This window comes from Schistocerca piceifrons, chromosome 9 (genome assembly GCF_021461385.2).
Source record: "Schistocerca piceifrons isolate TAMUIC-IGC-003096 chromosome 9, iqSchPice1.1, whole genome shotgun sequence".
Classification (NCBI taxonomy): Eukaryota; Metazoa; Arthropoda; class Insecta; order Orthoptera; family Acrididae; genus Schistocerca; species Schistocerca piceifrons.
In genome coordinates this window covers 101,497,411-101,521,929 of record NC_060146.1, presented here as the reverse complement: position 1 = coordinate 101,521,929, position 24,519 = coordinate 101,497,411, and the positions used below count along the sequence as shown (strand labels likewise).

Here is a 24,519-nt window from a genome sequence, read left to right as displayed (position 1 = left end):
CACACTACAGGAAATGTATGTATTCTCAAAGTGAGCCAAACTCTTGCATGACATTACAGTTACACCTGTGAGGTGTAGCACACATCAGGCAAGACTCTGTCATCTATGTGACTGTGCATACACATCAGTCACCTTAAACGTGTAAACAAATTCATTTCCTACTGCTATCAACAGCAATTCCACAGTCATCAGTGCTAATTATCGACCTGTACACACAGCCATATTCATAAAAGATCAAACATGTATCTAATGACCAACACAAGACAAAACAACGAAAGTACAATGCCGGCACTGATATATAAACGAGTTAACCTCCCACACTTTCATCAACACTCAGTGTACTGCCCTAGTCTCCTTCAATAATTTCTGGCAGAAAATAGCTAAACACAACATACATCAGTAAACATTGCACTTGAGTACCACTTGCATCCCTCTAGACACAACAGCACTTCAGTGGTCCACAAACGGTGTAGGGACTCACACTAGCACTTGCACAACAGCTTACCCAATTCGAGAATGTTTTTCACTAGCTTCCAAACACTGTATACAATCCCTGAGGGAACACAGCCTATCTGGTGTGCATTGTCCCTCACAACCATCAGCCAAACTCTTACACAACTGCAGACCGAGTTTACAGACAAACACACCTTCAAACATTGTTTACATTAGACTCACACTCCCTTAGGAGTTACTAAAAATTGCCACAGAGGTGGTATTTCACATCTCTATGGCGGGGTATTGGTAAAAGTTTTCAACTAACAATAATCGCACCTCAGTTACACTTCACTGGTTACGATATCGCCACTGCGCAAAGGTAAACAACCTTGCACCTAGAGCTACTATTTATACCTGACGCCTGACGCAACCACCTATGGGTACTCATATCACTTCTCATCTATCAGTATCTCCCAACACTGCACAAGTCGCCTGCTGCACACAAATACAGAAATACACACGCAGACATATGAAACACACAGTCCCCAGACGCTAACTGTTTGTTTTTCGCTCCTTCTGTATAATCCTTCCTTGCCTAGCTACCTTCCGCCATCTTGGCGCTGTAAACTGCACAGTAGTTCTCCCGCTGGCCGACAGGGGCGCTTCTGCGCGCTCGCTTCTCTTAGCCCCACACTGACAAAAGTGGTACTACCTCATCTAGTAAACACAGCTACCCCCACTCCAATTTCTGCTTCCATTTTCTTACTTTACGACTGCTGGCTAATATTGGATACCAAGCAAACTGACAACTTAATAAACTTCACATTCCTAAGCAATAGGGTGTGTCGTGTATTTCGCTCTTATATGAAATTTTTCCCGTTTCTTGCCGAAAGTCTGATGGCTGTTCACAGACGAAAACTTGGTCTTAGGGATCAGACACCTTGCAACCACAATGAAATGCCATTTACAAATTCGCTTAAGTCATTGAAATGTGTCGCCTCGCTAGTTAAGCACCCTCTTCAGTCAGTGCAATGCTTCATAATTATGGGAACATATAATGTAGCATTAAACATACAAGCTTCTTCCATATGGTGCCAAATACACCCGCAGAAAAATTAAGTCTTGGGCTCATCTACCGTTGATTATGTTCTTTCCAAACAAAAAAAAAAAAAAAAAAAAAAAAATCATAAAGAACTATCCGGCTCCATACCCTGCCTCTTGTCTCATTGACCCAATCTTGCATATTGCATGACAAAAATGAAAATATGTGATTGTGTGCTAAAAAGGAATCTTCAGTGCCAACCACCTATAACAGATACAAACAATACGAGACATTTTTCTATGGCACCCACCTTGTAATATAGTGGGCAGCTAATTTTGCCCACCTTACATACAGGGAACAGTCACACCCACAAACGGTGAGATGCAGAAAAAAAAGGTGCCATCAGAAGCCAACTGCCCTTGATCATAAAAAATGTATGGCTTCTGCTAGAATTCTCACCAATGCCTTTTATACCCCTGCATTTTTTAATGCTTACATTGGTTTATATTCAGTATCATGGATACTAATCCTACCCCACAAGACAATGTGAGACCTTTCTTTTCAGTATGCCACACGGTGTAACATACATTCTCATGGCAAAACGGACCATAAATAAGCACCAACTATTACACTAAAGCCTCTGTCACACATGAACAGCAAATCCACAGTCCAAGGAATACTACGACAGACACACGAATTGCACTGATGGAAATGAAAACATCATGCCTTGAGTAGACCAAATTCTGCACTGCATGAGAAACATGCCCTACCTGTAGCCTGCAGCTGAAACAAGTATGCTACATATGCAATCACAATACCACACTCAACACCACAGACTGCATTTGCTGCTATCCAACCACTTACTAGCACTAACTCTTCTGTCAATCCATCTGCTCTGCACACTACAGGAAATGTATGTATTCTCAAAGTGAGCCAAACTCTTGCATGACATTACAGTTACACCTGTGAGGTGTAGCACACATCAGGCAAGACTCTGTCATCTATGTGACTGTGCATACACATCAGTCACCTTAAACGTGTAAACAAATTCATTTCCTACTGCTATCAACAGCAATTCCACAGTCATCAGTGCTAATTATCGACCTGTACACACAGCCATATTCATAAAAGATCAAACATGTATCTAATGACCAACACAAGACAAAACAACGAAAGTACAATGCCGGCACTGATATATAAACGAGTTAACCTCCCACACTTTCATCAACACTCAGTGTACTGCCCTAGTCTCCTTCAATAATTTCTGGCAGAAAATAGCTAAACACAACATACATCAGTAAACATTGCACTTGAGTACCACTTGCATCCCTCTAGATACAACAGCACTTCAGTGGTCCACAAACGGTGTAGGGATTCACACTAGCACTTGCACAACAGCTTACCCAATTCGAGAATGTTTTTCACTAGCTTCCAAACACTGTATACAATCCCTGAGGGAACACAGCCTATCTGGTGTGCATTGTCCCTCACAACCATCAGCCAAACTCTTACACAACTGCAGACCGAGTTTACAGACAAACACACCTTCAAACATTGTTTACATTAGACTCACACTCCCTTAGGAGTTACTAAAAATTGCCACAGAGGTGGTATTTCACATCTCTATGGCGGGGTATTGGTAAAAGTTTTCAACTAGCAATAATCGCACCTCAGTTACACTTCACTGGTTACGATATTGCCACTGCGCAAAGGTAAACAACCTTGCACCTAGAGCTACTATTTATACCTGACGCCTGACGCAACCACCTATGGGTACTCATATCACTTCTCATCTATCAGTATCTGCCAACACTGCACAAGTCGCCTGCTGCACACAAATACAGAAATACACACGCAGACATATGAAACACACAGTCCCCAGACGCTAACTGTTTGTTTTTCGCTCCTTCTGTATAATCCTTCCTTGCCTAGCTACCTTCCGCCATCTTGGCGCTGTAAACTGCACAGTAGTTCTCCCGCTGGCCGACAGGGGCGCTACTGCGCGCTCGCTTCTCTTAGCCCCACACTGACAAAAGTGGTACTACCTCATCTAGTAAACACAGCTACCCCCACTACAATTTCTGCTTCCATTTTCTTACTTTACGACTGCTGGCTAATATTGGATACCAAGCAAACTGACAACTTAATAAACTTCACATTCCTAAGCAATAGGGTGTGTCGTGTATTTCGCTCTTATATGAAATTTTTCCCGTTTCTTGCCGAAAGACTGATGGCTGTTCACAGATGAAAACTTGGTCTTAGGGATCAGACACCTTGCAACCACAATGAAATGCCATTTACAAATTCGCTTAAGTCATTGAAATGTGTCGCCTCGCTAGTTAAGCACCCTCTTCAGTCAGTGCAATGCTTCATAATTATGGGAACATATAATGTAGCATTAAACATACAAGCTTCTTCCATATGGTGCCAAATACACCCGCAGAAAAATTAAGTCTTGGGCTCATCTACCGTTGATTGTTCTTTCCAAAAAAAAAAAAAAAAATCATAAAGAACTATCCGGCTCCCTACCCTGCCTCTTGTCTCATTGACCCAATGTTGCATATTGCATGACAAAAATGAAAATATGTGATTGTGTGCTAAAAAGGAATCTTCAGTGCCAACCACCTATAACAGATACAAACAATACGAGACATTTTTCTATGGCACCCACCTTGTAATATAGTGGGCAGCTAATTTTGCCCACCTTACATGCAGGGAACAGTCACACCCACAAACGGTGAGATGCAGAAAAAAAAGGTGCCATCAGAAGCCAACTGCCCTTGATCATAAAAAATGTATGGCTTCTGCTAGAATTCTCACCAATGCCTTTTATACCCCTGCATTTTTTAATGCTTACATTGGTTTATATTCAGTATCATGGATACTAATCCTACCCCACAAGACAATGTGAGACCTTTCTTTTCAGTATGCCACACGGTGTAACATATATTCTCATGGCAAAACGGACCATAAATAAGCACCAACTATTACACTAAAGCCTCTGTCACACATGAACAGCAAATCCACAGTCCAAGGAATACTACGACAGACACACGAATTGCACTGATGGAAATGAAAACATCATGCCTTGAGTAGACCAAATTCTGCACTGCATGAGAAACATGCCCTACCTGTAGCCTGCAGCTGAAACAAGTATGCTACATATGCAATCACAATACCACACTCAACACCACAGACTGCATTTGCTGCTCTCCAACCACTTACTAGCACTAACTCTTCTGTCAATCCCTCTGCTCTGCACACTACAGGAAATGTATGTATTCTCAAAGTGAGCCAAACTCTTGCATGACATTACAGTTACACCTGTGAGGTGTAGCACACATCAGGCAAGACTCTGTCATCTATGTGACTGTGCATACACATCAGTCACCTTAAACGTGTAAACAAATTCATTTCCTACTGCTATCAACAGCAATTCCACAGTCATCAGTGCTAATTATCGACCTGTACACACAGCCATATTCATAAAAGATCAAACATGTATCTAATGACCAACACAAGACAAAACAACGAAAGTACAATGCCGGCACTGATATATAAACGAGTTAACCTACCACACTTTCATCAACACTCAGTGTACTGCCCTAGTCTCCTTCAATAATTTCTGGCAGAAAATAGCTAAACACAACATACATCAGTAAACATTGCACTTGAGTACCACTTGCATCCCTCTAGACACAACAGCACTTCAGTGGTCCACAAACGGTGTAGGGATTCACACTAGCACTTGCACAACAGCTTACCCAATTCGAGAATGTTTTTCACTAGCTTCCAAACACTGTATACAATCCCTGAGGGAACACAGCCTATCTGGTGTGCATTGTCCCTCACAACCATCAGCCAAACTCTTACACAACTGCAGACCGAGTTTACAGACAAACACACCTTCAAACATTGTTTACATTAGACTCACACTCCCTTAGGAGTTACTAAAAATTGCCACAGAGGTGGTATTTCACATCTCTATGGCGGGGTATTGGTAAAAGTTTTCAACTAGCAATAATCGCACCTCAGTTACACTTCACTGGTTACGATATTGCCACTGCGCAAAGGTAAACAACCATGCACCTAGAGCTACTATTTATACCTGACGCCTGACGCAACCACCTATGGGTACTCATATCACTTCTCATCTATCAGTATCTCCCAACACTGCACAAGTCGCCTGCTGCACACAAATACAGAAATACACACGCAGACGTATGAAACACACAGTCCCCAGACGCTAACTGTTTGTTTTTCGCTCCTTCTGTATAATCCTTCCTTGCCTAGCTACCTTCCGCCATCTTGGCGCTGTAAACTGCACAGTAGTTCTCCCGCTGGCCGACAGGGGCGCTTCTGCGCGCTCGCTTCTCTTAGCCCCACACTGACAAAAGTGGTACTACCTCATCTAGTAAACACAGCTACCCCCACTCCAATTTCTGCTTCCATTTTCTTACTTTACGACTGCTGGCTAATATTGGATACCAAGCAAACTGACAACTTAATAAACTTCACATTCCTAAGCAATAGGGTGTGTCGTGTATTTCGCTCTTATATGAAATTTTTCCCGTTTCTTGCCGAAAGACTGATGGCTGTTCACAGATGAAAACTTGGTCTTAGGGATCAGACACCTTGCAACCACAATGAAATGCCATTTACAAATTCGCTTAAGTCATTGAAATGTGTCGCCTCGCTAGTTAAGCACCCTCTTCAGTCAGTGCAATGCTTCATAATTATGGGAACATATAATGTAGCATTAAACATACAAGCTTCTTCCATATGGTGCCAAATACACCCGCAGAAAAATTAAGTCTTGGGCTCATCTACCGTTGATTGTTCTTTCCAAAAAAAAAAAAAAATCATAAAGAACTATCCGGCTCCCTACCCTGCCTCTTGTCTCATTGACCCAATCTTGCATATTGCATGACAAAAATGAAAATATGTGATTGTGTGCTAAAAAGGAATCTTCAGTGCCAACCACCTATAACAGATACAAACAATACGAGACATTTTTCTATGGCACCCACCTTGTAATATAGTGGGCAGCTAATTTTGCCCACCTTACATACAGGGAACAGTCACACCCACAAACGGTGAGATGCAGAAAAAAAATGTGCCATCAGAAGCCAACTGCCCTTGATCATAAAAAATGTATGGCTTCTGCTAGAATTCTCACCAATGCCTTTTATACCCCTGCATTTTTTAATGCTTACATTGGTTTATATTCAGTATCATGGATACTAATCCTACCCCACAAGACAATGTGAGACCTTTCTTTTCAGTATGCCACACGGTGTAACATACATTCTCATGGCAAAACGGACCATAAATAAGCACCAACTATTACACTAAAGCCTCTGTCACACATGAACAGCAAATCCACAGTCCAAGGAATACTACGACAGACACACGAATTGCACTGATGGAAATGAAAACATCATGCCTTGAGTAGACCAAATTCTGCACTGCATGAGAAACATGCCCTACCTGTAGCCTGCAGCTGAAACAAGTATGCTACATATGCAATCACAATACCACACTCAACACCACAGACTGCATTTGCTGCTATCCAACCACTTACTAGCACTAACTCTTCTGTCAATCCATCTGCTCTGCACACTACAGGAAATGTATGTATTCTCAAAGTGAGCCAAACTCTTGCATGACATTACAGTTACACCTGTGAGGTGTAGCACACATCAGGCAAGACTCTGTCATCTATGTGACTGTGCATACACATCAGTCACCTTAAACGTGTAAACAAATTCATTTCCTACTGCTATCAACAGCAATTCCACAGTCATCAGTGCTAATTATCGACCTGTACACACAGCCATATTCATAAAAGATCAAACATGTATCTAATGACCAACACAAGACAAAACAACGAAAGTACAATGCCGGCACTGATATATAAACGAGTTAACCTCCCACACTTTCATCAACACTCAGTGTACTGCCCTAGTCTCCTTCAATAATTTCTGGCAGAAAATAGCTAAACACAACATACATCAGTAAACATTGCACTTGAGTACCACTTGCATCCCTCTAGATACAACAGCACTTCAGTGGTCCACAAACGGTGTAGGGATTCACACTAGCACTTGCACAACAGCTTACCCAATTCGAGAATGTTTTTCACTAGCTTCCAAACACTGTATACAATCCCTGAGGGAACACAGCCTATCTGGTGTGCATTGTCCCTCACAACCATCAGCCAAACTCTTACACAACTGCAGACCGAGTTTACAGACAAACACACCTTCAAACATTGTTTACATTAGACTCACACTCCCTTAGGAGTTACTAAAAATTGCCACAGAGGTGGTATTTCACATCTCTATGGCGGGGTATTGGTAAAAGTTTTCAACTAGCAATAATCGCACCTCAGTTACACTTCACTGGTTACGATATTGCCACTGCGCAAAGGTAAACAACCTTGCACCTAGAGCTACTATTTATACCTGACGCCTGACGCAACCACCTATGGGTACTCATATCACTTCTCATCTATCAGTATCTGCCAACACTGCACAAGTCGCCTGCTGCACACAAATACAGAAATACACACGCAGACATATGAAACACACAGTCCCCAGACGCTAACTGTTTGTTTTTCGCTCCTTCTGTATAATCCTTCCTTGCCTAGCTACCTTCCGCCATCTTGGCGCTGTAAACTGCACAGTAGCTCTCCCGCTGGCCGACAGGGGCGCTACTGCGCGCTCGCTTCTCTTAGCCCCACACTGACAAAAGTGGTACTACCTCATCTAGTAAACACAGCTACCCCCACTACAATTTCTGCTTCCATTTTCTTACTTTACGACTGCTGGCTAATATTGGATACCAAGCAAACTGACAACTTAATAAACTTCACATTCCTAAGCAATAGGGTGTGTCGTGTATTTCGCTCTTATATGAAATTTTTCCCGTTTCTTGCCGAAAGACTGATGGCTGTTCACAGATGAAAACTTGGTCTTAGGGATCAGACACCTTGCAACCACAATGAAATGCCATTTACAAATTCGCTTAAGTCATTGAAATGTGTCACCTCGCTAGTTAAGCACCCTCTTCAGTCAGTGCAATGCTTCATAATTATGGGAACATATAATGTAGCATTAAACATACAAGCTTCTTCCATATGGTGCCAAATACACCCGCAGAAAAATTAAGTCTTGGGCTCATCTACCGTTGATTGTTCTTTCCAAAAAAAAAAAAAAAAATCATAAAGAACTATCCGGCTCCCTACCCTGCCTCTTGTCTCATTGACCCAATGTTGCATATTGCATGACAAAAATGAAAATATGTGATTGTGTGCTAAAAAGGAATCTTCAGTGCCAACCACCTATAACAGATACAAACAATACGAGACATTTTTCTATGGCACCCACCTTGTAATATAGTGGGCAGCTAATTTTGCCCACCTTACATACAGGGAACAGTCACACCCACAAACGGTGAGATGCAGAAAAAAAAGGTGCCATCAGAAGCCAACTGCCCTTGATCATAAAAAATGTATGGCTTCTGCTAGAATTCTCACCAATGCCTTTTATACCCCTGCATTTTTTAATGCTTACATTGGTTTATATTCAGTATCATGGATACTAATCCTACCCCACAAGACAATGTGAGACCTTTCTTTTCAGTATGCCACACGGTGTAACATATATTCTCATGGCAAAACGGACCATAAATAAGCACCAACTATTACACTAAAGCCTCTGTCACACATGAACAGCAAATCCACAGTCCAAGGAATACTACGACAGACACACGAATTGCACTGATGGAAATGAAAACATCATGCCTTGAGTAGACCAAATTCTGCACTGCATGAGAAACATGCCCTACCTGTAGCCTGCAGCTGAAACAAGTATGCTACATATGCAATCACAATACCACACTCAACACCACAGACTGCATTTGCTGCTCTCCAACCACTTACTAGCACTAACTCTTCTGTCAATCCCTCTGCTCTGCACACTACAGGAAATGTATGTATTCTCAAAGTGAGCCAAACTCTTGCATGACATTACAGTTACACCTGTGAGGTGTAGCACACATCAGGCAAGACTCTGTCATCTATGTGACTGTGCATACACATCAGTCACCTTAAACGTGTAAACAAATTCATTTCCTACTGCTATCAACAGCAATTCCACAGTCATCAGTGCTAATTATCGACCTGTACACACAGCCATATTCATAAAAGATCAAACATGTATCTAATGACCAACACAAGACAAAACAACGAAAGTACAATGCCGGCACTGATATATAAACGAGTTAACCTACCACACTTTCATCAACACTCAGTGTACTGCCCTAGTCTCCTTCAATAATTTCTGGCAGAAAATAGCTAAACACAACATACATCAGTAAACATTGCACTTGAGTACCACTTGCATCCCTCTAGACACAACAGCACTTCAGTGGTCCACAAACGGTGTAGGGATTCACACTAGCACTTGCACAACAGCTTACCCAATTCGAGAATGTTTTTCACTAGCTTCCAAACACTGTATACAATCCCTGAGGGAACACAGCCTATCTGGTGTGCATTGTCCCTCACAACCATCAGCCAAACTCTTACACAACTGCAGACCGAGTTTACAGACAAACACACCTTCAAACATTGTTTACATTAGACTCACACTCCCTTAGGAGTTACTAAAAATTGCCACAGAGGTGGTATTTCACATCTCTATGGCGGGGTATTGGTAAAAGTTTTCAACTAGCAATAATCGCACCTCAGTTACACTTCACTGGTTACGATATTGCCACTGCGCAAAGGTAAACAACCATGCACCTAGAGCTACTATTTATACCTGACGCCTGACGCAACCACCTATGGGTACTCATATCACTTCTCATCTATCAGTATCTCCCAACACTGCACAAGTCGCCTGCTGCACACAAATACAGAAATACACACGCAGACGTATGAAACACACAGTCCCCAGACGCTAACTGTTTGTTTTTCGCTCCTTCTGTATAATCCTTCCTTGCCTAGCTACCTTCCGCCATCTTGGCGCTGTAAACTGCACAGTAGTTCTCCCGCTGGCCGACAGGGGCGCTTCTGCGCGCTCGCTTCTCTTAGCCCCACACTGACAAAAGTGGTACTACCTCATCTAGTAAACACAGCTACCCCCACTCCAATTTCTGCTTCCATTTTCTTACTTTACGACTGCTGGCTAATATTGGATACCAAGCAAACTGACAACTTAATAAACTTCACATTCCTAAGCAATAGGGTGTGTCGTGTATTTCGCTCTTATATGAAATTTTTCCCGTTTCTTGCCGAAAGACTGATGGCTGTTCACAGATGAAAACTTGGTCTTAGGGATCAGACACCTTGCAACCACAATGAAATGCCATTTACAAATTCGCTTAAGTCATTGAAATGTGTCGCCTCGCTAGTTAAGCACCCTCTTCAGTCAGTGCAATGCTTCATAATTATGGGAACATATAATGTAGCATTAAACATACAAGCTTCTTCCATATGGTGCCAAATACACCCGCAGAAAAATTAAGTCTTGGGCTCATCTACCGTTGATTGTTCTTTCCAAAAAAAAAAAAAAAATGATAAAGAACTATCCGGCTCCCTACCCTGCCTCTTGTCTCATTGACCCAATCTTGCATATTGCATGACAAAAATGAAAATATGTGATTGTGTGCTAAAAAGGAATCTTCAGTGCCAACCACCTATAACAGATACAAACAATACGAGACATTTTTCTATGGCACCCACCTTGTAATATAGTGGGCAGCTAATTTTGCCCACCTTACATACAGGGAACAGTCACACCCACAAACGGTGAGATGCAGAAAAAAAATGTGCCATCAGAAGCCAACTGCCCTTGATCATAAAAAATGTATGGCTTCTGCTAGAATTCTCACCAATGCCTTTTATACCCCTGCATTTTTTAATGCTTACATTGGTTTATATTCAGTATCATGGATACTAATCCTACCCCACAAGACAATGTGAGACCTTTCTTTTCAGTATGCCACACGGTGTAACATACATTCTCATGGCAAAACGGACCATAAATAAGCACCAACTATTACACTAAAGCCTCTGTCACACATGAACAGCAAATCCACAGTCCAAGGAATACTACGACAGACACACGAATTGCACTGATGGAAATGAAAACATCATGCCTTGAGTAGACCAAATTCTGCACTGCATGAGAAACATGCCCTACCTGTAGCCTGCAGCTGAAACAAGTATGCTACATATGCAATCACAATACCACACTCAACACCACAGACTGCATTTGCTGCTATCCAACCACTTACTAGCACTAAGTCTTCTGTCAATCCATCTGCTCTGCACACTACAGGAAATGTATGTATTCTCAAAGTGAGCCAAACTCTTGCATGACATTACAGTTACACCTGTGAGGTGTAGCACACATCAGGCAAGACTCTGTCATCTATGTGACTGTGCATACACATCAGTCACCTTAAACGTGTAAACAAATTCATTTCCTACTGCTATCAACAGCAATTCCACAGTCATCAGTGCTAATTATCGACCTGTACACACAGCCATATTCATAAAAGATCAAACATGTATCTAATGACCAACACAAGACAAACAACGAAAGTACAATGCCGGCACTGATATATAAACGAGTTAACCTCCCACACTTTCATCAACACTCAGTGTACTGCCCTAGTCTCCTTCAATAATTTCTGGCAGAAAATAGCTAAACACAACATACATCAGTAAACATTGCACTTGAGTACCACTTGCATCCCTCTAGACACAACAGCACTTCAGTGGTCCACAAACGGTGTAGGGATTCACACTAGCACTTGCACAACAGCTTACCCAATTCGAGAATGTTTTTCACTAGCTTCCAAACACTGTATACAATCCCTGAGGGAACACAGCCTATCTGGTGTGCATTGTCCCTCACAACCATCAGCCAAACTGTTACACAACTGCAGACCGAGTTTACAGACAAACACACCTTCAAACATTGTTTACATTAGACTCACACTCCCTTAGGAGTTACTAAAAATTGCCACAGAGGTGGTATTTCACATCTCTATGGCGGGGTATTGGTAAAAGTTTTCAACTAGCAATAATCGCACCTCAGTTACACTTCACTGGTTACGATATTGCCACTGCACAAAGGTAAACAACCTTGCACCTAGAGCTACTATTTATACCTGACGCCTGACGCAACCACCTATGGGTACTCATATCACTTCTCATCTATCAGTATCTCCCAACACTGCACAAGTCGCCTGCTGCACACAAATACAGAAATACACACGCAGACATATGAAACACACAGTCCCCAGACGCTAACTGTTTGTTTTTCGCTCCTTCTGTATAATCCATCCTTGCCTAGCTACCTTCCGCCATCTTGGCGCTGTAAACTGCACAGTTCTCCCGCTGGCCGACAGGGGCGCTTCTGCGCGCTCGCTTCTCTTAGCCCCACACTGACAAAAGTGGTACTACCTCATCTAGTAAACACAGCTACCCCCACTCCAATTTCTGCTTCCATTTTCTTACTTTACGACTGCTGGCTAATATTGGATACCAAGCAAACTGACAACTTAATAAACTTCACATTCCTAAGCAATAGGGTGTGTCGTGTATTTCGCTCTTATATGAAATTTTTCCCGTTTCTTGCCGAAAGACTGATGGCTGTTCACAGATGAAAACTTGGTCTTAGGGATCAGACACCTTGCAACCACAATGAAATGCCATTTACAAATTCGCTTAAGTCATTGAAATGTGTCGCCTCGCTAGTTAAGCACCCTCTTCAGTCAGTGCAATGCTTCATAATTATGGGAACATATAATGTAGCATTAAACATACAAGCTTCTTCCATATGGTGCCAAATACACCCGCAGAAAAATTAAGTCTTGGGCTCATCTACCGTTGATTGTTCTTTCCAAAAAAAAAAAAAAATCATAAAGAACTATCCGGCTCCCTACCCTGCCTCTTGTCTCATTGACCCAATCTTGCATATTGCATGACAAAAATGAAAATATGTGATTGTGTGCTAAAAAGGAATCTTCAGTGCCAACCACCTATAACAGATACAAACAATACGAGACATTTTTCTATGGCACCCACCTTGTAATATAGTGGGCAGCTAATTTTGCCCACCTTACATACAGGGAACAGTCACACCCACAAACGGTGAGATGCAGAAAAAAAAGGTGCCATCAGAAGCCAACTGCCCTTGATCATAAAAAATGTATGGCTTCTGCTAGAATTCTCACCAATGCCTTTTATACCCCTGCATTTTTTAATGCTTACATTGGTTTATATTCAGTATCATGGATACTAATCCTACCCCACAAGACAATGTGAGACCTTTCTTTTCAGTATGCCACACGGTGTAACATACATTCTCATGGCAAAACGGACCATAAATAAGCACCAACTATTACACTAAAGCCTCTGTCACACATGAACAGCAAATCCACAGTCCAAGGAATACTACGACAGACACACGAATTGCACTGATGGAAATGAAAACATCATGCCTTGAGTAGACCAAATTCTGCACTGCATGAGAAACATGCCCTACCTGTAGCCTGCAGCTGAAACAAGTATGCTACATATGCAATCACAATACCACACTCAACACCACAGACTGCATTTGCTGCTATCCAACCACTTACTAGCACTAACTCTTCTGTCAATCCATCTGCTCTGCACACTACAGGAAATGTATGTATTCTCAAAGTGAGCCAAACTCTTGCATGACATTACAGTTACACCTGTGAGGTGTAGCACACATCAGGCAAGACTCTGTCATCTATGTGACTGTGCATACACATCAGTCACCTTAAACGTGTAAACAAATTCATTTCCTACTGCTATCAACAGCAATTCCACAGTCATCAGTGCTAATTATCGACCTGTACACACAGCCATATTCATAAAAGATCAAACATGTATCTAATGACCAACACAAGACAAAACAACGAAAGTACAATGCCGGCACTGATATATAAACGAGTTAACCTCCCACACTTTCATCAACACTCAGTGTACTGCCCTAGTCTCCTTCAATAATTTCTGGCAGAAAATAGCTAAACACAACATACATCAGTAAACATTGCACTTGAGTACCACTTGCATCCCTCTAGACACAACAGCACTTCAGTGGTCCACAAACGGTGTAGGGATTCACACTAGCACTTGCACAACAGCTTACCCAATTCGAGAATGTTTTTCACTAGCTTCCAAACACTGTATACAATCCCTGAGGGAACACAGCCTATCTGGTGTGCATTGTCCCTCACAACCATCAGCCAAACTCTTACACAACTGCAGACCGAGTTTACAGACAAACACACCTTCAAACATTGTTTACATTAGACTCACACTCCCTTAGGAGTTACTAAAAATTGCCACAGAGGTGGTATTTCACATCTCTATGGCGGGGTATTGGTAAAAGTTTTCAACTAGCAATAATCGCACCTCAGTTACACTTCACTGGTTACGATATTGCCACTGCGCAAAGGTAAACAACCTTGCACCTAGAGCTACTATTTATACCTGACGCCTGACGCAACCACCTATGGGTACTCATATCACTTCTCATCTATCAGTATCTGCCAACACTGCACAAGTCGCCTGCTGCACACAAATACAGAAATACACACGCAGACATATGAAACACACAGTCCCCAGACGCTAACTGTTTGTTTTTCGCTCCTTCTGTATAATCCTTCCTTGCCTAGCTACCTTCCGCCATCTTGGCGCTGTAAACTGCACAGTAGTTCTCCCGCTGGCCGACAGGGGCGCTTCTGCGCGCTCGCTTCTCTTAGCCCCACACTGACAAAAGTGGTACTACCTCATCTAGTAAACACAGCTACCCCCACTCCAATTTCTGCTTCCATTTTCTTACTTTACGACTGCTGGCTAATATTGGATACCAAGCAAACTGACAACTTAATAAACTTCACATTCCTAAGCAATAGGGTGTGTCGTGTATTTCGCTCTTATATGAAATTTTTCCCGTTTCTTGCCGAAAGACTGATGGCTGTTCACAGATGAAAACTTGGTCTTAGGGATCAGACACCTTGCAACCACAATGAAATGCCATTTACAAATTCGCTTAAGTCATTGAAATGTGTCGCCTCGCTAGTTAAGCACCCTCTTCAGTCAGTGCAATGCTTCATAATTATGGGAACATATAATGTAGCATTAAACATACAAGCTTCTTCCATATGGTGCCAAATACACCCGCAGAAAAATTAAGTCTTGGGCTCATCTACCGTTGATTGTTCTTTCCAAAAAAAAAAAAAAATGATAAAGAACTATCCGGCTCCCTACCCTGCCTCTTGTCTCATTGACCCAATCTTGCATATTGCATGACAAAAATGAAAATATGTGATTGTGTGCTAAAAAGGAATCTTCAGTGCCAACCACCTATAACAGATACAAACAATACGAGACATTTTTCTATGGCACCCACCTTGTAATATAGTGGGCAGCTAATTTTGCCCACCTTACATACAGGGAACAGTCACACCCACAAACGGTGAGATGCAGAAAAAAAAGGTGCCATCAGAAGCCAACTGCCCTTGATCATAAAAAATGTATGGCTTCTGCTAGAATTCTCACCAATGCCTTTTATACCCCTGCATTTTTTAATGCTTACATTGGTTTATATTCAGTATCATGGATACTAATCCTACCCCAAAAGACAATGTGAGACCTTTCTTTTCAGTATGCCACACGGTGTAACATACATTCTCATGGCAAAACGGACCATAAATAAGCACCAACTATTACACTAAAGCCTCTGTCACACATGAACAGCAAATCCACAGTCCAAGGAATACTACGACAGACACACGAATTGCACTGATGGAAATGAAAACACCATGCCTTGAGTAGACCAAATTCTGCACTGCATGAGAAACATGCCCTACCTGTAGCCTGCAGCTGAAACAAGTATGCTACATATGCAATCACAATACCACACTCAACACCACAGACTGCATTTGCTGCTATCCAACCACTTACTAGCACTAACTCTTCTGTCAATCCATCTGCTCTGCACACTACAGGAAATGTATGTATTCTCAAAGTGAGCCAAACTCTTGCATGACATTACAGTTACACCTGTGAGGTGTAGCACACATCAGGCAAGACTCTGTCATCTATGTGACTGTGCATACACATCAGTCACCTTAAACGTGTAAACAAATTCATTTCCTACTGCTATCAACAGCAATTCCACAGTCATCAGTGCTAATTATCGACCTGTACACACAGCCATATTCATAAAAGATCAAACATGTATCTAATGACCAACACAAGACAAAACAACGAAAGTACAATGCCGGCACTGATATATAAACGAGTTAACCTCCCACACTTTCATCAACACTCAGTGTACTGCCCTAGTCTCCTTCAATAATTTCTGGCAGAAAATAGCTAAACACAACATACATCAGTAAACATTGCACTTGAGTACCACTTGCATCCCTCTAGACACAACAGCACTTCAGTGGTCCACAAACGGTGTAGGGATTCACACTAGCACTTGCACAACAGCTTACCCAATTCGAGAATGTTTTTCACTAGCTTCCAAACACTGTATACAATCCCTGAGGGAACACAGCCTATCTGGTGTGCATTGTCCCTCACAACCATCAGCCAAACTCTTACACAACTGCAGACCGAGTTTACAGACAAACACACCTTCAAACATTGTTTACATTAGACCCACACTCCCTTAGGAGTTACTAAAAATTGCCACAGAGGTGGTATTTCACATCTCTATGGCGGGGTATTGGTAAAAGTTTTCAACTAGCAATAATCGCACCTCAGTTACACTTCACTGGTTACGATATTGCCACTGCGCAAAGGTAAAAAACCTTGCACCTAGAGCTACTATTTATACCTGACGCCTGACGCAACCACCTATGGGTACTCATATCACTTCTCATCTATCAGTATCTCCCAACACTGCACAAGTCGCCTGCTGCACACAAATACAGAAATACACACGCAGACATATGAAACACACAGTCCCCAGACGCTAACTGTTTGTTTTTCGCTCCTTCTGTATAATCCTTCCTTGCCTAGCTACCTTCCGCCATCTTGGCGCTGTAAACTGCACAGTAGTTCTCCCGCTGGTCGACAGGGGCGCTTCTGCGCGCTCGCTTCTCTTAGCCCCACACTGACAAAAGTGGTACTACCTCATCTAGTAAACACAGCTACCCCCACTCCAATTTCTGCTTCCATTTTCTTACTTTACGACTGCTGGCTAATATTGGATACCAAGCAAACTGACAACTTAATAAACTTCACATTCCTAAGCAATAGGGTGTGTCGTGTATTTCGCTCTTATATGAAATTTTTCCCGTTTCTTGCCGAAAGACTGATGGCTGTTCACAGATGAAAACTTGGTCTTAGGGATCAGACACCTTGCAACCACAATGAAATGCCATTTACAAATTCGCTTAAGTCATTGAAATGTGTCGCCTCGCTAGTTAAGCACCCTCTTCAGTCAGTGCAATGCTTCATAATTATGGGAACATATAATGTAGCATTAAACATACAAGCTTCTTCCATATGGTGCCAAATACACCCGCAGAAAAATTAAGTCTTGGGCTCATCTACCGTTGATTGTTCTTTCCAAAAAAAAAAAAAAAATCATAAAGAACTATCCGGCTCCCTACCCTGCCTCTTGTCTCATTGACCCAATCTTGCATATTGCATGACAAAAATGAAAATATGTGATTGTGTGCTAAAAAGGAATCTTCAGTGCCAACCACCTATAACAGATACAAACAATACGAGACATTTTTCTATGGCACCCACCTTGTAATATAGTGGGCAGCTAATTTTGCCCACCTTACATACAGGGAACAGTCACACCCACAAACGGTGAGATGCAGAAAAAAAAGGTGCCATCAGAAGCCAACTGCCCTTGATCATAAAAAATGTATGGCTTCTGCTAGAATTCTCACCAATGCCTTTTATACCCCTGCATTTTTTAATGCTTACATTGGTTTATATTCAGTATCATGGATACTAATCCTACCCCACAAGACAATGTGAGACCTTTCTTTTCAGTATGCCACACGGTGTAACATACATTCTCATGGCAAAACGGACCATAAATAAGCACCAACTATTACACTAAAGCCTCTGTCACACATGAACAGCAAATCCACAGTCCAAGGAATACTACGACAGACACACGAATTGCACTGATGGAAATGAAAACATCATGCCTTGAGTAGACCAAATTCTGCACTGCATGAGAAACATGCCCTACCTGTAGCCTGCAGCTGAAACAAGTATGCTACATATGCAATCACAATACCACACTCAACACCACAGACTGCATTTGCTGCTATCCAACCACTTACTAGCACTAACTCTTCTGTCAATCCATCTGCTCTGCACACTACAGGAAATGTATGTATTCTCAAAGTGAGCCAAACTCTTGCATGACATTACAGTTACACCTGTGAGGTGTAGCACACATCAGGCAAGACTCTGTCATCTATGTGACTGTGCATACACATCAGTCACCTTAAACGTGTAAACAAATTCATTTCCTACTGCTATCAACAGCAATTCCACAGTCATCAGTGCTAATTATCGACCTGTACACACAGCCATATTCATAAAAGATCAAACATGTATCTAATGACCAACACAAGACAAAACAACGAAAGTACAATGCCGGCACTGATATATAAACGAGTTAACCTCCCACACTTTCATCAACACTCAGTGTACTGCCCTAGTCTCCTTCAATAATTTCTGGCAGAAAATAGCTAAACACAACATACATCAGTAAACATTGCACTTGAGTACCACTTGCATCCCTCTAGACACAACAGCACTTCAGTGGTCCACAAACGGTGTAGGGATTCACACTAGCACTTGCACAACAGCTTACCCAATTCGAGAATGTTTTTCACTAGCTTCCAAACACTGTATACAATCCCTGAGGGAACACAGCCTATCTGGTGTGCATTGTCCCTCACAACCATCAGCCAAACTCTTACACAACTGCAGACCGAGTTTACAGACAAACACACCTTCAAACATTGTTTACATTAGACTCACACTCCCTTAGGAGTTACTAAAAATTGCCACAGAGGTGGTATTTCACATCTCTATGGCGGGGTATTGGTAAAAGTTTTCAACTAGCAATAATCGCACCTCAGTTACACTTCACTGGTTACGATATTGCCACTGCGCAAAGGTAAACAACCTTGCACCTAGAGCTACTATTTATACCTGACGCCTGACGCAACCACCTATGGGTACTCATATCACTTCTCATCTATCAGTATCTGCCAACACTGCACAAGTCGCCTGCTGCACACAAATACAGAAATACACACGCAGACATATGAAACACACAGTCCCCAGACGCTAACTGTTTGTTTTTCGCTCCTTCTGTATAATCCTTCCTTGCCTAGCTACCTTCCGCCATCTTGGCGCTGTAAACTGCACAGTAGTTCTCCCGCTGGCCGACAGGGGCGCTTCTGCGCGCTCGCTTCTCTTAGCCCCACACTGACAAAAGTGGTACTACCTCATCTAGTAAACACAGCTACCCCCACTCCAATTTCTGCTTCCATTTTCTTACTTTACGACTGCTGGCTAATATTGGATACCAAGCAAACTGACAACTTAATAAACTTCACATTCCTAAGCAATAGGGTGTGTCGTGTATTTCGCTCTTATATGAAATTTTTCCCGTTTCTTGCCGATAGACTGATGGCTGTTCACAGATGAAAACTTGGTCTTAGGGATCAGACACCTTGCAACCACAATGAAATGCCATTTACAAATTCGCTTAAGTCATTGAAATGTGTCGCCTCGCTAGTTAAGCACCCTCTTCAGTCAGTGCAATGCTTCATAATTATGGGAACATATAATGTAGCATTAAACATACAAGCTTCTTCCATATGGTGCCAAATACACCCGCAGAAAAATTAAGTCTTGGGCTCATCTACCGTTGATTGTTCTTTCCAAAAAAAAAAAAAATGATAAAGAACTATCCGGCTCCCTACCCTGCCTCTTGTCTCATTGACCCAATCTTGCATATTGCATGACAAAAATGAAAATATGTGATTGTGTGCTAAAAAGGAATCTTCAGTGCCAACCACCTATAACAGATACAAACAATACGAGACATTTTTCTATGGCACCCACCTTGTAATATAGTGGGCAGCTAATTTTGCCCACCTTACATACAGGGAACAGTCACACCCACAAACGGTGAGATGCAGAAAAAAAAGGTGCCATCAGAAGCCAACTGCCCTTGATCATAAAAAATGTATGGCTTCTGCTAGAATTCTCACCAATGCCTTTTATACCCCTGCATTTTTTAATGCTTACATTGGTTTATATTCAGTATCATGGATACTAATCCTACCCCAAAAGACAATGTGAGACCTTTCTTTTCAGTATGCCACACGGTGTAACATACATTCTCATGGCAAAACGGACCATAAATAAGCACCAACTATTACACTAAAGCCTCTGTCACACATGAACAGCAAATCCACAGTCCAAGGAATACTACGACAGACACACGAATTGCACTGATGGAAATGAAAACACCATGCCTTGAGTAGACCAAATTCTGCACTGCATGAGAAACATGCCCTACCTGTAGCCTGCAGCTGAAACAAGTATGCTACATATGCAATCACAATACCACACTCAACACCACAGACTGCATTTGCTGCTATCCAACCACTTACTAGCACTAACTCTTCTGTCAATCCATCTGCTCTGCACACTACAGGAAATGTATGTATTCTCAAAGTGAGCCAAACTCTTGCATGACATTACAGTTACACCTGTGAGGTGTAGCACACATCAGGCAAGACTCTGTCATCTATGTGACTGTGCATACACATCAGTCACCTTAAACGTGTAAACAAATTCATTTCCTACTGCTATCAACAGCAATTCCACAGTCATCAGTGCTAATTATCGACCTGTACACACAGCCATATTCATAAAAGATCAAACATGTATCTAATGACCAACACAAGACAAAACAACGAAAGTACAATGCCGGCACTGATATATAAACGAGTTAACCTCCCACACTTTCATCAACACTCAGTGTACTGCCCTAGTCTCCTTCAATAATTTCTGGCAGAAAATAGCTAAACACAACATACATCAGTAAACATTGCACTTGAGTACCACTTGCATCCCTCTAGACACAACAGCACTTCAGTGGTCCACAAACGGTGTAGGGATTCACACTAGCACTTGCACAACAGCTTACCCAATTCGAGAATGTTTTTCACTAGCTTCCAAACACTGTATACAATCCCTGAGGGAACACAGCCTATCTGGTGTGCATTGTCCCTCACAACCATCAGCCAAACTCTTACACAACTGCAGACCGAGTTTACAGACAAACACACCTTCAAACATTGTTTACATTAGACCCACACTCCCTTAGGAGTTACTAAAAATTGCCACAGAGGTGGTATTTCACATCTCTATGGCGGGGTATTGGTAAAAGTTTTCAACTAGCAATAATCGCACCTCAGTTACACTTCACTGGTTACGATATTGCCACTGCGCAAAGGTAAAAAACCTTGCACCTAGAGCTACTATTTATACCTGACGCCTGACGCAACCACCTATGGGTACTCATATCACTTCTCATCTATCAGTATCTCCCAACACTGCACAAGTCGCCTGCTGCACACAAATACAGAAATACACACGCAGACATATGAAACACACAGTCCCCAGACGCTAACTGTTTGTTTTTCGCTCCTTCTGTATAATCCTTCCTTGCCTAGCTACCTTCCGCCATCTTGGCGCTGTAAACTGCACAGTAGTTCTCCCGCTGGTCGACAGGGGCGCTTCTGCGCGCTCGCTTCTCTTAGCCCCACACTGACAAAAGTGGTACTACCTCATCTAGTAAACACAGCTACCCCCACTCCAATTTCTGCTTCCATTTTCTTACTTTACGACTGCTGGCTAATATTGGATACCAAGCAAACTGACAACTTAATAAACTTCACATTCCTAAGCAATAGGGTGTGTCGTGTATTTCGCTCTTATATGAAATTTTTCCCGTTTCTTGCCGAAAGACTGATGGCTGTTCACAGATGAAAACTTGGTCTTAGGGATCAGACACCTTGCAACCACAATGAAATGCCATTTACAAATTCGCTTAAGTCATTGAAATGTGTCGCCTCGCTAGTTAAGCACCCTCTTCAGTCAGTGCAATGCTTCATAATTATGGGAACATATAATGTAGCATTAAACATACAAGCTTCTTCCATATGGTGCCAAATACACCCGCAGAAAAATTAAGTCTTGGGCTCATCTACCGTTGATTATGTTCTTTCCAAACAAAAAAAAAAAAAAAAAAAAAAAAAAAAAAAAAAAAAAAATCATAAAGAACTATCCGGCTCCATACCATACCCTGCCTCTTGTCTCATTGACCCAATCTTGCATATTGCATGACAAAAATGAAAATATGTGATTGTGTGCTAAAAAGGAATCTTCAGTGCCAACCACCTATAACAGATACAAACAATACGAGACATTTTTCTATGGCACCCACCTTGTAATATAGTGGGCAGCTAATTTTGCCCACCTTACATACAGGGAACAGTCACACCCACAAACGGTGAGATGCAGAAAAAAAAGGTGCCATCAGAAGCCAACTGCCCTTGATCATAAAAAATGTATGGCTTCTGCTAGAATTCTCACCAATGCCTTTTATACCCCTGCATTTTTTAATGCTTACATTGGTTTATATTCAGTATCATGGATACTAATCCTACCCCACAAGACAATGTGAGACCTTTCTTTTCAGTATGCCACACGGTGTAACATATATTCTCATGGCAAAACGGACCATAAATAAGCACCAACTATTACACTAAAGCCTCTGTCACACATGAACAGCAAATCCACAGTCCAAGGAATACTACGACAGACACACGAATTGCACTGATGGAAATGAAAACATCATGCCTTGAGTAGACCAAATTCTGCACTGCATGAGAAACATGCCCTACCTGTAGCCTGCAGCTGAAACAAGTATGCTACATATGCAATCACAATACCACACTCAACACCACAGACTGCATTTGCTGCTCTCCAACCACTTACTAGCACTAACTCTTCTGTCAATCCCTCTGCTCTGCACACTACAGGAAATGTATGTATTCTCAAAGTGAGCCAAACTCTTGCATGACATTACAGTTACACCTGTGAGGTGTAGCACACATCAGGCAAGACTCTGTCATCTATGTGACTGTGCATACACATCAGTCACCTTAAACGTGTAAACAAATTCATTTCCTACTGCTATCAACAGCAATTCCACAGTCATCAGTGCTAATTATCGACCTGTACACACAGCCATATTCATAAAAGATCAAACATGTATCTAATGACCAACACAAGACAAAACAACGAAAGTACAATGCCGGCACTGATATATAAACGAGTTAACCTCCCACACTTTCATCAACACTCAGTGTACTGCCCTAGTCTCCTTCAATAATTTCTGGCAGAAAATAGCTAAACACAACATACATCAGTAAACATTGCACTTGAGTACCACTTGCATCCCTCTAGACACAACAGCACTTCAGTGGTCCACAAACGGTGTAGGGATTCACACTAGCACTTGCACAACAGCTTACCCAATTCGAGAATGTTTTTCACTAGCTTCCAAACACTGTATACAATCCCTGAGGGAACACAGCCTATCTGGTGTGCATTGTCCCTCACAACCATCAGCCAAACTCTTACACAACTGCAGACCGAGTTTACAGACAAACACACCTTCAAACATTGTTTACATTAGACTCACACTCCCTTAGGAGTTACTAAAAATTGCCACAGAGGTGGTATTTCACATCTCTATGGCGGGGTATTGGTAAAAGTTTTCAACTAGCAATAATCGCACCTCAGTTACACTTCACTGGTTACGATATTGCCACTGCGCAAAGGTAAACAACCATGCACCTAGAGCTACTATTTATACCTGACGCCTGACGCAACCACCTATGGG

At 42.0% G+C, this 24,519-nt stretch overlaps 11 non-coding genes across 11 annotated transcripts; all 11 read right to left on the bottom strand.

The window, feature by feature from the left end:
• Positions 1–676: 676 nt before the first annotated feature.
• Positions 677–816, bottom strand: LOC124717544. The gene has a single exon (XR_007005802.1). It is a non-coding gene; the product is annotated as a U4 spliceosomal RNA (small nuclear RNA).
• Positions 817–3,051: 2,235 nt separating this feature from the next.
• On the bottom strand, positions 3,052–3,191 carry LOC124717537. The gene has a single exon (XR_007005796.1). It is a non-coding gene; the product is annotated as a U4 spliceosomal RNA (small nuclear RNA).
• Positions 3,192–5,412: 2,221 nt separating this feature from the next.
• LOC124717535 lies at positions 5,413–5,552 on the bottom strand. Its single transcript, XR_007005795.1, has one exon. It is a non-coding gene; the product is annotated as a U4 spliceosomal RNA (small nuclear RNA).
• A 2,219-nt stretch (positions 5,553–7,771) lies between these two features.
• On the bottom strand, positions 7,772–7,911 carry LOC124717534. Its single transcript, XR_007005794.1, has one exon. It is a non-coding gene; the product is annotated as a U4 spliceosomal RNA (small nuclear RNA).
• A 2,221-nt stretch (positions 7,912–10,132) lies between these two features.
• Positions 10,133–10,272, bottom strand: LOC124717533. The gene has a single exon (XR_007005793.1). It is a non-coding gene; the product is annotated as a U4 spliceosomal RNA (small nuclear RNA).
• A 2,219-nt stretch (positions 10,273–12,491) lies between these two features.
• On the bottom strand, positions 12,492–12,631 carry LOC124717526. Its single transcript, XR_007005787.1, has one exon. It is a non-coding gene; the product is annotated as a U4 spliceosomal RNA (small nuclear RNA).
• A 2,216-nt stretch (positions 12,632–14,847) lies between these two features.
• Positions 14,848–14,987, bottom strand: LOC124717532. The gene has a single exon (XR_007005792.1). It is a non-coding gene; the product is annotated as a U4 spliceosomal RNA (small nuclear RNA).
• A 2,219-nt stretch (positions 14,988–17,206) lies between these two features.
• Positions 17,207–17,346, bottom strand: LOC124717531. Its single transcript, XR_007005791.1, has one exon. It is a non-coding gene; the product is annotated as a U4 spliceosomal RNA (small nuclear RNA).
• Positions 17,347–19,566: 2,220 nt separating this feature from the next.
• Positions 19,567–19,706, bottom strand: LOC124717530. Its single transcript, XR_007005790.1, has one exon. It is a non-coding gene; the product is annotated as a U4 spliceosomal RNA (small nuclear RNA).
• Positions 19,707–21,924: 2,218 nt separating this feature from the next.
• Positions 21,925–22,064, bottom strand: LOC124717529. Its single transcript, XR_007005789.1, has one exon. It is a non-coding gene; the product is annotated as a U4 spliceosomal RNA (small nuclear RNA).
• A 2,255-nt stretch (positions 22,065–24,319) lies between these two features.
• LOC124717527 lies at positions 24,320–24,459 on the bottom strand. Its single transcript, XR_007005788.1, has one exon. It is a non-coding gene; the product is annotated as a U4 spliceosomal RNA (small nuclear RNA).
• Positions 24,460–24,519: the final 60 nt, after the last annotated feature.